Source organism: Crotalus tigris, unplaced genomic scaffold (genome assembly GCF_016545835.1).
Source record: "Crotalus tigris isolate CLP2741 ecotype Arizona unplaced genomic scaffold, ASM1654583v1 scf7180000018371.15429387391:27106975, whole genome shotgun sequence".
Taxonomy (NCBI): Eukaryota; Metazoa; Chordata; class Lepidosauria; order Squamata; family Viperidae; genus Crotalus; species Crotalus tigris.
The window spans coordinates 1135018-1152703 of NW_024096970.1; the positions used below are offsets into that span (position 1 = coordinate 1135018).

The window sequence follows — 17686 nt, forward strand, 5'->3', positions numbered from 1 at the left end:
AATAAGAGTCTGTTGAGTGAAGATTTTACTAAACCTTCTTCTTTGCCCCCTATCTAGGAACACAGACTGAGATTTTCCTGTCTGTATTCCTGAAGATTGCTAAGTAGAGCAAGCCTACCCATTTTTGCTATTTTAAACCAACCAACTAGGGGTAAGCAAGTTAAGGCTCCAGAGCCATATATGATCTTGAATCTCTTTCTGGAGCTGAGAATCCTATCTGACTGCTCACTGTCAAGTTTTGATGGCTGAAAATAACTGCTATACAATAACTGCACAAAATATATGGTAAACTCAACACAGTTTTAAAGCAAAACAAAGGCTTGCTATCAGAAACTAAAAGTGAAGAAAATGAAAAATTCTAGGTATTCTTATGCATGGCATTCTAACCTACTGTTGCATTATTATCTTACATTGGTCAGTAAAAGGTTATCCACTGCTGAATAGACATACCAGAACACATAGTATAGCCTTCTTCCATAAAGAAAAAAAAATGAAATCTATATATTATAGACCTTGTGAAATATCCTCTATTGATTTGACCAAAGTTTTCTACACAAGAAAAATGAATGATTCTATTTTGCTATTCAATATTCAAGGGTGGCTTGATTCAGTTTTAGGCATTCTGAAATTAGAGGTCAATCTGGGAAAAAAATAGAGGGTATGGTTTCATGCGCATGCACATGCCATTTTCACAAGTGTAGCTTTGTGTGAATGCATACTCTCCCACCACATCTGTAGCCTGATTCCCAACCAGGCTGTGGACAGGGTGTGTGTGGACTCCTGCTGTATATATACAGAAACCCTGTCAAGTATGGGAACTGCTGGATGAGGTCTCAGAATGAAACAAAGTAAAAAGATGTGTCTGCTTCAGTTTCAAAGGGATGCTTTGCTTATATTCCTCAAAGTGTCAGCTTTGGGGAATATAAAAAACTGGATGCTCTCTTGCATTTTTGTCATTGCTGAATGAGGAAGTATGGTGATGAGGACCTATTAATGTTTCAAAGTCAGCCATAATGACAGTGATATAGGACTGTTTTGCAGAAGAGAAAAAATTGGCATTACAGGAAGGACTCATAACCAAACAGCCTTCAAAAATATTTGGGTTTCTTCTATCATTCATCTGCAATAACCTGTCTTCAACTGTTGTGTGTAATAAAATGAGCATCAGCCATATTTTACTTAATACAATGTTGCTCTTTATATCTGTATAACATTAGAGAAGCTTAAAAATTAATGTCATTCCAAGGCATTGGATAATTGTGTCATCTGCACATTGTTCATGTTGATTATTCATTTAAAAAGAACTTACCAGCCAGGGCTTTTTTTGTCATAGAATGCCCAGAATGGAATTCCGGCACCTTTTTTGGATGGAACCTTGTAGGGTAGGCAAGGCGGGTTGTATGACATGTGAGTTCTGGCACCTTTTTTTTTTTTTTACAAAAAAGCACTGTTACGAACACTTACTATTATAAATAAGAAAATGTCTGACAAGATCATTATGACTGAAAATAGTTACAGAAGAACAAATATTCAAAATGATAAACCAGTTATTTGAAATAAGCAAGACAATTCAATATCAGTGTGTGCATGTTATTTATTTGTATAGAACCATTTAGGCACCTGAAAGTAAGGCCTTGATGAGAGTTTGATTCCAATTCAAACTTGGCTCTAATTTAAATCAAAGCAGCTCCATTATATAACCATCTAGCTTTTACTTTCATGCAGCTAACTAGCTCTCTGGATAGTAGGTTCCCCATCAAATTATTATTTCTGTTTTGCACACATCTATGTACATAGAGAGAGGGGTGGGAGCAAAGTCTGCCTTCCTGTAACTTCAGTTAATTATGTTGTGTCTTCAGCTTATTACTGAGCAAGAATAGATCTTGATTTTCTTATGCACACAATGTTTTTCAGATACATAATGAGGAAATACTATGCTATCTAAGGATATTCTTGAACTGCATCCTATTCTGGAAGATTTGCTTCCTGAAAACCACTGAAATACTTCTGTGGACAATATTTAATATTTATTTGCTATGTATATGTAGAGATATGGGTCTATACATATGTTGTTCATAGTATGTTTAGGTATGTGTCATGTATGTGTTTTATTTGAGAGCGGGCAACTAAATTTCATTTTTGATGTGTGCCATTGTGCCCACAGTATAAAAATGACAATAAAGGTTATTTTATCTTATCTTATCTTATCTTATCTTATCTTATCTTATCTTATCTTATCTAAAAGCCTAATTGGCACATTCTGTAAGAATAAAGGAATGCTCCAGGGAACACAAGAAGGTTCAGTTCCAGTAAATTTGCACAAAACATATTCTATTTCCCTCAGTCTCATCTTGTCAAAAGTAAACATGCCTGGTTCTTTCAATCTCTCTTCCTCACTATCATTCTTGTTACCATTATAAGAACCTTTTCTTGTTTGTCTAGTAACTCTTAAAGCATGAAGCCTATAGTTGTGCAATGTACAATAGAATTGATCTAATACTTCCTGTGATATTGCATCAGCCTAAAATTGTAGATTTGCCACATCACATTGTTGACTCAAAATCAATTTGCTATCAAGAACTATTTCACAAGTCTATTACTAAACAAGGTATCCCCCCCTCACCATCCAGTACTTTAATTTCTATTTCCTGGACAGAAATTTCAAGAACACTTTGAATTTTATTTCTGCTTATCTATTTATTTCTGCTATCCCACCCAATTTTGTATTATGTACCAATTTCCTTATTCCACAACATTTATACAAATGTTGAAGAGTATAAATCTTTAAGTTATAAGGGCCAAATCTGGGCATGGAATGAACCAGGTATTCCCAAGATAGAGATGATTATTATATATGGTAGAAAGCCACCATAACTATCAAGTAAACCACCAAGTATTGCTTAACTCAGAAAGATGGGACAAAAAAGTCAAAAGTTTAAACTTTAGAGCATAGACATATAAGTCCTGTGAACGCTGCTTTGCAATGAGTCATCAACTTCATTCTTGATTGCAATAAATATCTTAATCTAGTTAAGTCCTGTCTAAGAATCTTCTGTCAAGAACAGAATAAAGGTGAAATATTGAGACAGTTATGATTTATTGCCAACTCCTGATATGATGCCTTGCACAGATTATCTTTTGTGGTATCTCCCTGACATAGTTTAATGGGGTTCTTTTTGAATTGGAGGTGTATTTTGCTTTGCAATGGTGGCAAGTGGTATAAAAAACAAGACAGTAGAGGCTTTTATGCTTTTCCCCTATTTACAATGCAGCTATTTTCAAGAAGTATTTACAAAACACAATCCCAGTATTCACCCTATGTCAAGTTACCTCCTAGATCTCCCAGAGACTTTTGCCCTCTATCTTTCTTGCTTGCTTTCTCTCCATCTCTTTCCTTTCTGGGTTTAAGAGGTGAAAGAGAAAAAAGGAATAGGATGGATTTACTGTAGTGTACTCTTGACTTTCTCTTGTATATACTCAGGCTTCTGCTTCATCATTGGGTGAAGAATCTATCTTAGTGTATTCTGCCTAATCCATTCTTATCGAGTTGGCTAACCATGAGGTACTTTGTCCAATACTTTGCTAAAATAAAGATACATCATGCCATTCCCCTAGTCTATAATAAAATGAATCAGTAGAAAGAGAAACAAAAAGACAGGGACAGAGAGACAGCATCAGAGAGTCTAGCAAGACTTCTTCCTGACAAATTCATGGTACTGTCCCATAATAACCACATTGTTTCAAGGTACTGCCTATTTGCCACCTATTGTTAATTTGATAATTTTAGAATATGTATGTATCAGTATCAGTTTGATTGGTATGTTAATTCCATTGATCTTTTTCTCTTTTGCCAAACTTCAGATTTTTATTTTACTAGGATTCTTCATGGATAACAAATAAAGCTCAGCCAGATGACCAGCAAATTCCTTTATTGCCCTAGAAAAAGCAATTCATCTCATCCTGAAGTTTTAAATTCCCTGACAATTATAAAAAAATATTTCCTGACTATTTTACTCTCAGTCTCAAGAACCAGTTGTACCTCTGTTCTTCACAGTTGTCTAATGAATATATGCCCTCTAGCTAAATGAAACTGAGGCAAATAACAAATGAGTAGCTCTACTTTTTCACTGTTACATTTTGCTGTATTTATAGAGCAATTAGTATAATGATTCTTCTCTCTTTCCTTTCCTTTGAATATTCCTAAGGAAACGTTTTCTATATTTTGTTTTGTTTTGTTCCATTCCTCACCAATTGTACCTCATTTCAAACCTTAGCTTGTTCCTAATCTGTCCTTCTTTATATGTCTTGTATGTGTCCTTTTTTGTCTTCATTAAGCTTTTTTGTGAATCCTTCTATTTTTCCTCAGCTGGAACTGTGAGTGAGTGTGTTTTTATAATCTTATTTATTGGATTTCTCATCCATCTTGAACATTTTTTTCCCATTAGCTTTCCCTGCCATGGAACCCTACTTTATCTGTGGGTCTAAAATTATTAAAATTTATTTTTGGAGATTACAGTACTTATGTGGCTACTGTCAGTTTTAGTTTCCTTAACATTAATACAACCAGCTGTACATTCTCACTTCCCCCAAAATTTGTGTTTGTGGGGTCAGTGTTCAGTATGAAGCTAAAACTGTGCATCTATCTCCACTCAACACAAATTTGGAAGTGGTGAATATGATTTTTGAAAGACTTGTTTGTTGAGTGTTACTGAGTACATGTGATGCTTTTCCATCCATGAGAAAAATTTTGACTAATCTGATAATAATATCTCTCTGACCTTTTTTTTGTTTTCTTTTAAATTGAAGACAGAGGGTGGCAGCAACAGAGCTTGAATCTGAAACTTCCTTTTATTTTTTTTACGATGATTCCTTAGATAAACACTACATTCAGTCTCCAGCATTCTGTAATTCCTAAAGATCAGATTATTTGGCTTGGGTTTTTAGAACATGTTTGAGTTAATTTAAAACCCTATATGCTTCTAAATTCTTAGTGGATCCCAAGAAACTAGAATTCACTGAGTTATTTTTGGCTGGCCCATTTTCATTCAAAATGATGATGATTATCATCATCATTCATCACCATCACCATCTATTCCTTAAAATATTTATGTTCATGTGTACTGAGGACATTGTTCTCAATAGTTTCCACAGATATAAGCACTTTTTTCTATATGTTCAGACTTGTTCCTGCATATTGAGCAGTTTTTTTCATTTGTATCCATTAGTCCTGTGGTCCATTAGTCTTCATTGCTTTCGTATCTATCAGCAAAAAAAGAGTAGATTACCTCATTACTGTTCAGACTTTATCTGTATCTTCAATTAATGTTCTTAAAATAATTACATTGTGTTTAGGTTCTAATTAAAACAAATTACAAAAACAAGAAATCAAACAAGATAACATATACTTGTGATAGATTGCTGGGTGAGAACAATATGATATGTTTCTTTAATGCTAAGCAATCAAAGCATTGATGATAAAGATCTATAAAAATGTGTGAAGAGATTTACAGACATACTGTATTTACTAATATAGTTTTACAGTCTAAGCTTCCACACATGCCTGTAGGAAAGGCTACTACATATTTGGCACATTCTAATAATGAAAGTGGTAAAGATACAACATTGGATGGAAAATCTAGCCAGGAGAGAAATACTTCAAAGAGACTTCAAGAGATTAGAAGCACTGTCAAGGAATAGCCAAGACATTCAACTTCAAAGAATATTAAAGGAATATTAAATCTGTCCATGGGAGGGAAGAATGTGTTCAGAGGTATTTGGATAATTGGCAACTTTGATAGAAAGGCTAAATAGTAAATTACAGTTTGATTTTTCAGACATGCCAGGGATTTGGCAATCTCTAGAATTTTAGTTTAAATGAGAAACAAATCTTGCATTTTGTTCCTTATGCATTTACAAATTGTAAAAGAGAAATAAATAGTCACTTCTTCGAGATAGGGTATTCCTTCTAGCCAAGCCCTCCGAAAATAAATACCTGACAACAATATAAATATCCTATGGCATTGGATATTCTAACATATAGTAGTTACATCTGGAGTGAAAAATCCTCTATTCTTTCCTTCCTGTTTTCAATACATCCAATAAATATTAAGATTATTTAATTTGATTCATAGTTATCCAATCCGCAGAACACTATTTAATATTGTCTTGACCTTGAATATTACTATGGAAAAATTCATATATATATATATATATATATATATATATATATATATATATATATAACATGCACACAGCCCAGGCTCGAATCTCAGGAGGGTAAGTTTGGCTGAAGAGAGTTAAGAAACTTGAAATAGCTATTCCATTCTCCCTTAATTCTTTGTTAGCAATCCAAATTTTATTATATAAAATAACAATAGTAAAAACAATCCTAACATTGTTGCACTGGCAAATAATTCATTGAATGAAATTTATAGCAGCCATAGCTGCTACGGTGGGGAATGTGTCTGTCAAATATCGGACAGAAAGACTAAGGGTGTTTCCAAATGAGAGGACATGTCCATAAGGCAAGATTATGCCTCCCCCTGACTAAAACAAAGTTGGTTCTTGGGCTTTGAGGCAAAAGTATAAGAGATTAATTTCATAAAATAAATTGAAAGCTAACAAATGTTCACTAATTTATTCATGGGCTGACTAATGCAGTTCACAAACATGTTCACACAGCCACTTAAAATAAGAGACATAGGAACAGTAGAGTGAATGGTAAAAAATATCTACTGTAAGCCAACTCATGACCAGTTTCCAAGTCACTGCAACAAGAGCAATCAGTGCAATCATTCCAAAGGTTACTATGATTTGGAAATAGATCTGCTGAAGCTTGCATCTGATGCTACACCATTGTCATTTTATCTGTATGGTGCTTCAGTTTACTTTATTGTTTTGTTTTGTTTTCCCATCTCCCTGGCTCAGTTGTCTTGCTACCATTATTTACATTAAAAGAAAATCCCAGAGACATAGGTTGGGTGTCTTTATTCCCAAACGGGAATGCAGTAGGTTCAAATCTGCCTATTCTATCCTGAGTAAATAACATATGTTCCAAATCACCCTGGGCTGCCTCATGCTCTGGCTTTGATCAAATCTGATGGACCTTCCAGTATTAATGAGAATGCATACCTGACATTGCACACAGCATCTTAGTCTCATTAGGTTTCTCCACAGTTCCAAGTCTAAGTAACTCATGATAAAGTGACAATGACATCTTTCATAACCTTTCTTAGATCATTATTTTTTTCTTCTTCATTCTGACCTGACAAGGAATCAAGCCAAATAGGAACTAAGCACGAGGCAGCTGTGACTGATGCCCTGAGTTGAGAAGAAGCATAGACAAGTTGCTCAAGGGCAAATATAATGCAAGGTTGTTGTCAGCATGTTCCTGTCCAGGTTTTATATATATATTATTTTATTTTATTTCGTTTTTCCTTTTTTCATAGCTTTGGAGAGGGTTTTTCTTAGCAGAGCCCAGCAAGGATTGCATTCCATTTCCCTTTCTCCAATATGCCCTTTGAAGGGGGAGTTCAACGTTGATGACATGGATGCTCTGATGTGACTTTTTGAGGTGCTGAAACAGGACTTAGCATTCTTGAAGAGCCCCTTCACACCCTACCACATATGTGAAGAAAATGGGTTTCTAGCCAGCATGTACAATATTCATTAAACTGAAGAATCTTAATATGTTCAATATGAAAAGAAGGATTGGTCATTGGTGAAAAGCATGATTTTCCTATGAACACAGAGTATGAATTGGTGTACACTCACTCCATCATACTATATTTGTTAGGAAGACAGTATTCTAGGCTTCAATTTTGGAGAGGGTTAAAAAAAAAGACTTTCATTAAGTAACTACATTGTGTGGCATTATAGTAGAATGTTTTAAGGGTACATTTAAAATGAAAACCAGGAGACATTTACACTGAAGAATAAATTGTTTCACTGACAGCACTGGAGGCAAAGACAGGCCTAAAGAAGCATAGGATTATAATTCTTCTTTGTAAACATTTACAAATTATAGTATACATGTGATTGTATGCAGCTACCACATATTTCAATAGAGATGATGATGATGATGATGATGATGATTTAAACTTATTTGTTGCCCAACTCCCATTGACTTTGGATAGCTCACAATAATCAAAATAAAATACAATTAATAAAATATAAAAATGGGAAGTATGAACACCAGATAGAATGAAGTGAAGGGTCTTATTCTCTCTCCCTCACCTAGGAGAGGTCTGGGTGAAGAGCCAAGTCTCCAGCATTCTTTTGAACAACAGCAGAGTGGAGGCCAACCAGATCTCAAGGACACTTAATTCTAGAGGAGAGGCCCTGCTAGAGATCCTGATAGATGACATTTTTAATCAAAGGAATACAGAGCATGTCAACCCTATAAGACTAAAGTAGCCAGGCACTATTATTATTATTATTATTATTATTATTATTATTATTATTATTATTATTATTATATAGCTATAGCTATAGATACAGATACAGATATACAGATACAATGTGCCTAGTGAAATCAATCAATCAGAAGAGAGCTGGAAGAACCTTGGAGGTCTTCTAGTCCAACCCCATGCTCAAGCAGGAGACCCTATACCATTTCAGACAAGTGACTGCCCAGTCTCTTTTTAAAAAAACTCCAGTGATGAAGCACACACAACTTCTGACAGCAAGCTGTTCCACTGGTTAAGTGTCCTCATTGTTAGGAAGTTTCTCCTTAACTCCAGGTTGCTTTTCTCCTTGATTAGTTTCCATCCATTATTTCTTGTCCTGCCCTCTGGTGCTTTGTGAATCAGTGAATCAGTGAAGCCATTAGTTATAAACTCTGAGGGAATAGGGGACGATTGCAAATACAATGGAGTTTTGAAAGAACAAAGATATAGCTATTCCATGAACATAGTTTTTTTTCCCTATGAAGTTACTTTCTTTTACTAGCTTCACAGGTAATTCTCGGGTTACAATGGCAATTGGGACCAGGAACTCCATCATTAAGCAATGTGGTGGTAAGTTGAAAAATCAGAAATCCATGCTATTTAGTAATGGCAGCTCCAGCAGCTTCCATTGCTGTTATTAAATGAGGGCCATGCAGATTATTAAACAAGGACTTGGAGGGATTATAATTTCCAAGTTCCTGGTGGCTTTCTCAATGACTTTGCTTGCAGAAAGCCAGCAGGGGACATTCGAAATCACAATCATGTGACTGCAACTCCCTGCAAGCCATAATCATGAACCAGGCATAGAGCATCTAGATCACTATTGTGTGACTGAGGGATGCTACAACAGACAAAATTCCAAGGAGCCATCGTAAGTTCCCCTTATTCAATAGCCTTTGTAACTTTGAATAGTCACTGGACAAATGGTTGTAATATGAGCATTATCTTTAACAGCATTCTTGGTCCTTCTGAATGTCCTCTGGCTCAGTACAGTACAGTTTTCCTGAGAAAGTGTTTTTGTACCATGGTAGTTGCCTGATTTAATACTGTATATCTGAGCATGGACTTTGTTTTCTCTAAAAAATGTCTTTGGGCTAGGGGCTGTAAGTAGGCCCCACAAAATCTCCTAGAACAGTCATGGCTTTTCCTGGCATAGAGAGTTTTTGTATCCAATTTTCCCCAATATACAGCATTTAAAATGTAAATCTCCCCAAAATTCTCTTTCAGTGTACATTTTGCTGATGTTCTCCCACTGTGATGGGCTGCCCACCAAATGTTGTCAGATTGCACCTTTAAATGGATGATATATGTGCACTCTTGCTTAGAGGTTTCATCACATCCTCCTCTTTTGCTGAACATCAAATAGCAAGATTGAGAAAGAGGAAAAAAGAGCCAAATTAATGGATAGGTTTATCTAGTACATTTTTTCTGGAAATATGGTTTTTCATAAAAAGGAAGGATAGCCTTTTCACCTCCTTAGGCATAATTTCTGCTTAAATTAATAGAGCAAATAGGACTTTATCTCTGGAAGAAACCTCATTATATCACAGAATGAATTTTCAGCAGAACTTGATCAGGAACTATATCAATGAAGTCAAAATGATAGATTAAATGATAGCTAGAGAATTACATTTGATAATATAACATTTTTTTCAGAAATAAATGCCTATAAAAATAAGTTAAACATAAAGTTTTCTTTAGGTTGAGCCTATTTCCACATCCATATTTTCTTGGAAAATTAGATGAATAGTTTTGTTCCCCACCAACCACCCCAAATTTCCAATTTAGTTCACAGCCCTGAGATTTTCTGGTGATTACCAATTTTAGAATTAATTATCTTACCTTACCTAAGCTGAAGCTAAGTTGGGTTGGACTGGTACAGCTGTCTCAATGCCACACAATAGTGGACAACCAGAAAAGCCAAATAAACTACATTTTGGAGAAGAACAGACACAGATGGTCCACAATCTACTCATAAATCAATTTGAAAGGTCAGCTGGCTTTCTTTTCTTTTGAATTGCCTTAGAAAAAAATACCATTGCTAGATGACTGGAATTCTGCATGTCTATGGGAACATTTATCTAAACACTCTCTGTAATTAGATTTAAGTAAAGTTCACAAGTTTTGTTTTCATTCAGATAGCATCTGAATAGATGCAAGATAGTTACTAGGAACTGTGTACATTTTGCAAAACCTTATACAGGTAGTCTTTGACTTATCACCATAATTGAGGACACAATTTCAGTTGTAAATTGTGATGGTCATAAGGTGGATCACCACATGACCATGCTTAATTTTATGACTTTTTTGGAATGGTCATAAAGTGAGCACTATAGTCATTTAGCAAAGCCATTGTTTGCTATGAGGAAATTTTGCTGGAAACCAGAAAGTGAAAGCTAGTTTTGGTCAAAAATATTATAAATCACAGTTATATGAAGACAGGGCACTGCAAATCATCATAAATATGGGCCAGTTGCCGAGCATCCAAAATGTAGTCACATGACCAGGTTGGAGGGAGGTTCAGGATGTCAAAATTTCAAAACCAGGTTGTAAGTTCCAATTTCAGGGTTCTGTCAAAACTTCAAACAGTTATAACTGGTCATAAATTGAAGACTATGGATAAGCTTGTCCTCAAAAAAAAAAAAAAAAAAGCTCCTAAATAGAACATTTCATCCTGTTTAGAAGTCTCTTAAAATACAAGAGGATCCACATGATCAAATATTCCTACACCTACATTTTTATTACTGTCCTGTGAGGACAATCAACTAATTCCAGCATTTTTCTGCCTATTATTTCAATTGCTGTTGCTGCTGATGGTGCTATTAACACAGTTAATTAGAAAACAGGAACAAAGTTACAAACATAGCAGTTTTTCTGAGAGAACAAAGGCTGATCAACTGGAAAGATATCTTCTTGGGATTTTGTACAAGGGCAAACTAAAATGAGGCCAAAGTGTAGCTTTGGATCTTCATGGACTTTGCAGAATAATTTTACAAGCTGAGCACAAAAATTCTGTTGTGCCAAAAGCCACCTGTTTTTCTCCATCAATGGGATGGATAAGGAGGAGGAGCAAAAGAAAGAAACACTGATGATTGATTGATTGATTGATTGACTGATTTTCATCCCACTTTTCATTAAAAAATTCAGTGTTGTGTACACAGAACATTCCCCTCTTATCTTTCTCGGCAACAGAAATCCTATGAGGAAGGTTGGCATGATAGAGAGCAGCTGCCCCAAGTCACCCAGTGAACTTCTGTGACTGAGAGCGGACTAGAACTTGGATTCTTCACTGCTGGTCCAACATCTTAACCACACTGACTTTGTCATTAACCACACTGACTCTCAGTAATGAAGACATTGTCCCAGCAACTTTTGGCTCTGTCTCACTACTATTAGTACATATCACACCCATGAGAATGCATCCTTCAACAGAAAAAAAAAAGTGTTTTACAGTCTTATAGAGAATTTGTACTGGGGATGTGTGCATGTACATCTTTGTGTTCCAGGATTTCTTCCTTTTCTTTTGTGATAATTAAATAATTGGTTGTAACCATGCTAGAGGAATTTATACAAGACCATGCATGGATTTAAACGTATTGTGTCAGTTATTCCTGAGTTAATAGTGATTCTTAAATCATGTTTGGAAGCCTTGAATACTTTTTGCAATCACTAAAGGAATAAATACTCAAACACCAAATAGTTATATTCCTTCAACATACCAAAAGAGCAACTTTGTTAAAATCGTTCCATGATTAGATGAAAGAACATATGGGTCTCTTTAAATACATTATGTCTCATTATCATATGTATGTTCTTATTCTGTTCTCTTACTGTTTTTTTCTATTTTTATAGATACACAAACATAAACACAAACTACATCTGTTTTCACATATAACAGAACTTTTTTGCAAGTGCCTCCTTAAGCTGCTAGACTCCCTTGTTTAAACTGATTAGAGGCTAACTACAGGTAGTCCTCGATTTACGACCACAATTGAGCCCAACATTTCTGTTGCTAAGTGAGACATTTATTAAGTGAGTTTTGCCCCATTTTATGACTTTTATTTCCACAACTGAATCATTGCAGTTGTTAAGTTAGTAGCTCGGTTGTTAAGTGAATCTGGTTTCCCCATTGACTTTGCTTGTCAGAAGGTCATAAAAAGTGATCACATGACCTTGGGACGCAGCAACGGTCATAAATATGAACCAGTTGCCAAGCAGCTGAATTTTGATCATGTGACCATGGGGATGCTGCAAAGTTTTGTAACTATGAAAAATGGTCACAAGTCCCTTTTTTCAGTGCTATTGTAACTTTGAACCATCACTAAATGAACTGTTGTAAGTCAAGGACTACCTGTAATAAAATCCATTTCCAGATTTTAACTCTGCTCATTATTTTAGGTAAAGCGATAACCAGATGTTCTGTTTGGACTGCATTTACCACAGACTTTGGTGAATTTTCTTCTACTGTATTTTATCGCTACAGGTATCAACTTACAACCACAACTGAGCCCAAAACTGAGCACAACTGAGCAAGACAGTTAAGTGAATTTTGCCCCAATTTATGACCTTTCTTGCCGCAGTTGTTAAGCAGATCACTGTGGTAGTTAAGTTAATAACACAGTTGTTAAGTGAATCTGGCTCCCCCCCCCTTGACTTTGCTTGTCAGAATATTGCAAAAGGAGTGACCCTCGGGACACTGCAACCCTCATAAATACATGCCAGTTGCTAGAGCATCCAAATTTTGATCACATGACCATGGAAATGCTGCAACTGTCATAAGTGTGATAAACAGTCATAACCAGTGGTGGGATTCAGCCAGTTCGCATCAATTTCAGCAGAACTGATAGCTAATTTTTTGTTGCCCAGGCCCAGAATAGACTTCTGGAAGCAGCATCCACACAGAGAACCAGTTGTTCACATATTTGAATCCCACCACTGGTCATAAGTTCACCTTCTTCAGTTGTTACTTCAAATAATCACTAAATGAATGGTAGTAAGTTGAGGTCTACCTGTAATGGGGTAGTTTAAAAGATCAAGAAAATAGAATAGCTGTTTTTCTTATGATTTGTTTGTTCCTGCCCTTCAAAAATCGTCCCATACTCACACTGAAGGAAGCTGACATCCAGATCAGCTCTTAGCTTCAAATGTGCATTTGATACCCAACTGGTATCCAACTTTCCCTAATCAATGCAGTTTCCTATTTTTCTTCATATTTTTTCTTTTCTTCACTCTCTATCTTTTTCTTTTTCTCCTTTTAGTTTGTATTAGCTTTTATTGTAATTTTTAATAAAATTATTTAATAAATAACAAAATGAAAAGTCCTGAATCTGCTATTTCAGGTCTTTCAACAGTATAAATGTTAAGGTATATATCATTTATTAAGGAAAAAAAGATTTAAGTAATTGATGAAAATCCATTTTGACAAGGTGCAGGCCAATAATAGGCTAACTGGATTTATAATGTATTATTTCTCTCTAACATTTTTTGTGGGAACCCAGTTGGCAGTGAAGAAATACACATTTATATTACACTGATTCATTTAATAAAGCGTTTGGGGGGGGGGCGTGTTCCAAGCATGTCTACTTCCATCTTTCCTTGCCAAATTGTCCAAAGGGAACTTCAATTTCTATAACTTCATAAGCTTCTATTCCATAAAAAGACTTTGTTGCATTGTTTACTTACACAGAAAGTAATTGTCTGAAATGATAAACCCTTGAGGTAAAATGTTTGTTTATTCATTTTTCATCGAGAGCAAAAAGGAAGGAGGGAAAAACATGGAGTAATAGCTACCATGCAGTTGCTACTGAAAACAAAAGGAACTGGAATTTATTAAAAGGATAAAATGATTAGAACAGATAATGGCACAGCAAAAGTGGTATGGCATTGTAACAACCATCAAAAGGAAATAATAGTAGTAGTAGTAGTAGTAGTAGTAGTAGTAGTAGTAGTAAAGTTGGAAGGGATCTTGGAGGTCATCTAGTCCAACCCCCTGCTCAGGCAGAAAACCCTACACCATTTCGGACAAATGGCTGTCCAGTCTCTTCTTAAAAACTTCCAGTGTTGGAGCATTTACCGCTTCTGGAGGCAGGCTGTTCCACTGATTAATTGTTCTCACTGTCAGGAAGTTTCTCCTTAGTTCTAGGTTGTTTCTCTCCTTGATTAGTTTCCACCCGTTGCTTCTTGTCTTGCCTGTTGTATCATATCATGTAACCTGTTGTATCACATCACGTATTTATATCATCTTCACTATTTTTATTATTATTATTATTTATTCGTTCATTCCGCTTTTTCTCCAGGCTGTCAAGGTGGTGTGTATGCTTGGCTCACCTGTCCTTGCTTTGTTCTCTTGCTTTTCATTCATTCATCTGATGTAAAAGTCTCTGTTAAGTCTGTGTTTATTGCAGATTATCAATACAGATTTTAACATTTACTAAAGCAATAATGATGCTCAGGAGGATTATGGGACACAGGTTTAGAGTTAGAAGCATGCAAGCAACCTCACATTCAAATGGCAAGCAGGGGCCACACAGTCATGTTATAGATGAAAATTGCTCACTGGCCACTTTAGACCATGCAGAATTTATTGCCCCTGTCAACTTGCTTGCCTGGGATTTCCACTTGTTCTCATTTACAATCTACATGGTCCTGGCATTATGATGGCAGTTGGGATTGTAGGATTGCTGTTACTAAGTCAAGAAGTTGTGTGACATTGTGCTTTATGATAGCATAATTTAGCAAAGGAAATTCCAATCCTAATTGTCCTCATAATCTGAGGGCTACTGTATGCTGAACTGAACCTGGAAATGAACTGGTAACTATCATAGGTAACACAGAATGATATATCATAATCTCTTCTTCCTAGCATTATTCCTGTGATATAGCAGGGCCCACTTTGGGGCACCTGGATGGAGCTGAGAATTTACTAGTTGGATGCCCATCTTGACACCAAGTGAGTTCATAGCAGATATTTTTTCTTTGTGCCATAGGAAAGAAATATCTGGCACTACCTAGGATTGAACTCTCAACCTTCTGAGTGGGAGGTGAACCTGTTCACCATTAGGCTACCATGCTGCTCAGAATGATATTTCATAATCTAAAATATCTTATTAGCTATGTGCTGTCATTGTTCTTGGTCTGCTGCATATTCTGGAGCATCTTCAAGAGCCATATCCTGAACAGTGCATTGTCAAGGTTGATTTACTAGTATAAGATATTCAAACCAAAGGAAAAATAAGAAATTGATAGTAAAGAGAAGATAGAAATTTATGGAATAAAGGTGCTATCAGTTACAAAGATAGATAAATGAGATTGCTAAATAAACAACATATTAACTTTCCTTAGTATTTAACCATTGCATCCGGAAATGCACATGGGCATTTAATCACACAGAAACAAATTTGAACCATACCCACTGGCCTTATTCTTTCAGCCCTTGAACTGCTACACTGACTGCAGGATATTATTTGTGTTCAGTGGGACACAATACAGATAGTCCTCAACTTAAGATAATAATTAAGATGGTAATTTTAGTTCTAGTTCATGACAGATGTAAAGCAGATCACCATGTGACTGATTTTACAAACTTTTCTGTGGTGGTTGTTGAACGAACATTTGCTGAAGAAGAGATTTTGCCAGAAAGGAGAACTAAACATCAATTTTCAATAAATATGTAGTAAATTGTGGTCATGTGACCATAGAATGCTGCAAAGAGTTATAAATGCAGGCCACTTGCCAAACATTTGAGATTTGGTCACGTAACTACAGAAAGGGGGATGGATGTTGGATTTTTGACTCAAGATTTTAACTAGTTTTTTTTTTCCATATCTGTCCTAACTTTAAACAGTGCCTAAGGAACTGGTAATAAGTCAGGATCACCTCTGTGGTAATGAGAGTCAGGCAGAAAATGAATTCTTCATAGGAATATGATTCATTTTCTCACTGTGCTACATTTTGATTAGGATCACATTTCCTATACTTACTGTATATTAGAAAAGTGAAAAAAAGATCTAGCTGAAAAGATTTTTAATATTTAGTTTAATACATAAACAATTATTGATAGCAATAAGATCAAGTGTGAAATCTTCCAGCTATAGTAATTCTGTTTTGGCATAGAACCATCAGTCTAACAGAACAATTGATCACACACCAAATATAAAATTCTCCTAACACCAATATACTGACTTAAGAAATACGTGCTATTATTAGAGTTGGTCATTTAATCAATTATAGATTGCCAAAATAATTTAATAACGTGACAATACATGAATGTATTTAATGAATTTGAACAGCTGTATAAAATTTATGTTTAATTTGGTATCATGTTCCACCAGAATGATGCATAAAATTGTCTCTCTATCTACTTCATCTCCAAGGGAAAACTCAAATCAGATAAATGTAAATGTTGTAATATTATGCTTCCCACATTTTAGTAGAAAAGTAACTATATTTTGTTAATTTACAATCTGCTGTGCCGGCATCTGATTGCATTTTTATAGAGCCATGAAAGCAAATATGATGGATTTTTACTATTTGTTTTGCACATCCAAGTATTTAAACCCAACATGGATCCAGTTCCATAGTGTTTGCTTTATCCATATCCACAGGTAACTAAATGGTCATTGACCTAGCCAATAGGTTTCTTTAGTAATTCATACATCTTTGCTTTATGATCCTAAATCCCTGGCAAGTGTTAAGCATGTTTTGTCTTGCAGAAATTAATATACTAAGAATAGAGACACTTTTATAAACATAACAGCTATTACATTTTTTAAAAACCATCACATAGACACACACATACACAAGAATGTGAAATGGTTCTATGGGCACTATTTATTTAAAGCTTGATGAGAATTCCTTTCCTTTACTAATTTTTTGGGTATAATTAACTTTGGGGAACAATTCTTATCCAGAATAAATATGACGCAAATGGATCCGGTGTCAGCTAATATTTTCTAAATGAGGGGGATGCTGGAAATCCAACCCTCTTTATAACAGTTCTCTCTCTCTTTCTCCCTCTCTCTCTCTCTCTCCCTTCCTCCCCCTTCTCTCTCCCTCTCTCTCTCCCCCCCCTCTCTCTGTCTCCATGTGAATGTGTTGATGTTGACCTGAGAAAAGAGAACTGATGGGTCATATGATACCCCTTTTCAAATATTTAAATGGAAGTTACATAGCTGAAAGTCTTTCTTGTTCCTCTGTTCAGAAGATCTTGGCCAGGAGAAAATATTAATCTTTGTAAAATA

At 35.4% G+C, this 17686-nt stretch overlaps 1 long non-coding RNA gene across 2 annotated transcripts in view; it reads right to left on the reverse strand.

Annotated features, from left to right (window-relative positions):
* LOC120311852 overlaps positions 1–17686 on the reverse strand; it is a 30682-nt gene that overhangs the window by 1433 nt on the left and 11563 nt on the right. The window contains exon 3 of one of the 2 annotated variants that reach the window (XR_005557744.1): positions 4892–5259. The exons of the other annotated variant lie outside the window; for it this stretch is intronic. This is a non-coding gene — a long non-coding RNA (uncharacterized LOC120311852). Of the gene's footprint in view, positions 1–4891; positions 5260–17686 lie in introns of those variants that run through there. 2 annotated transcript variants of the gene reach the window in all.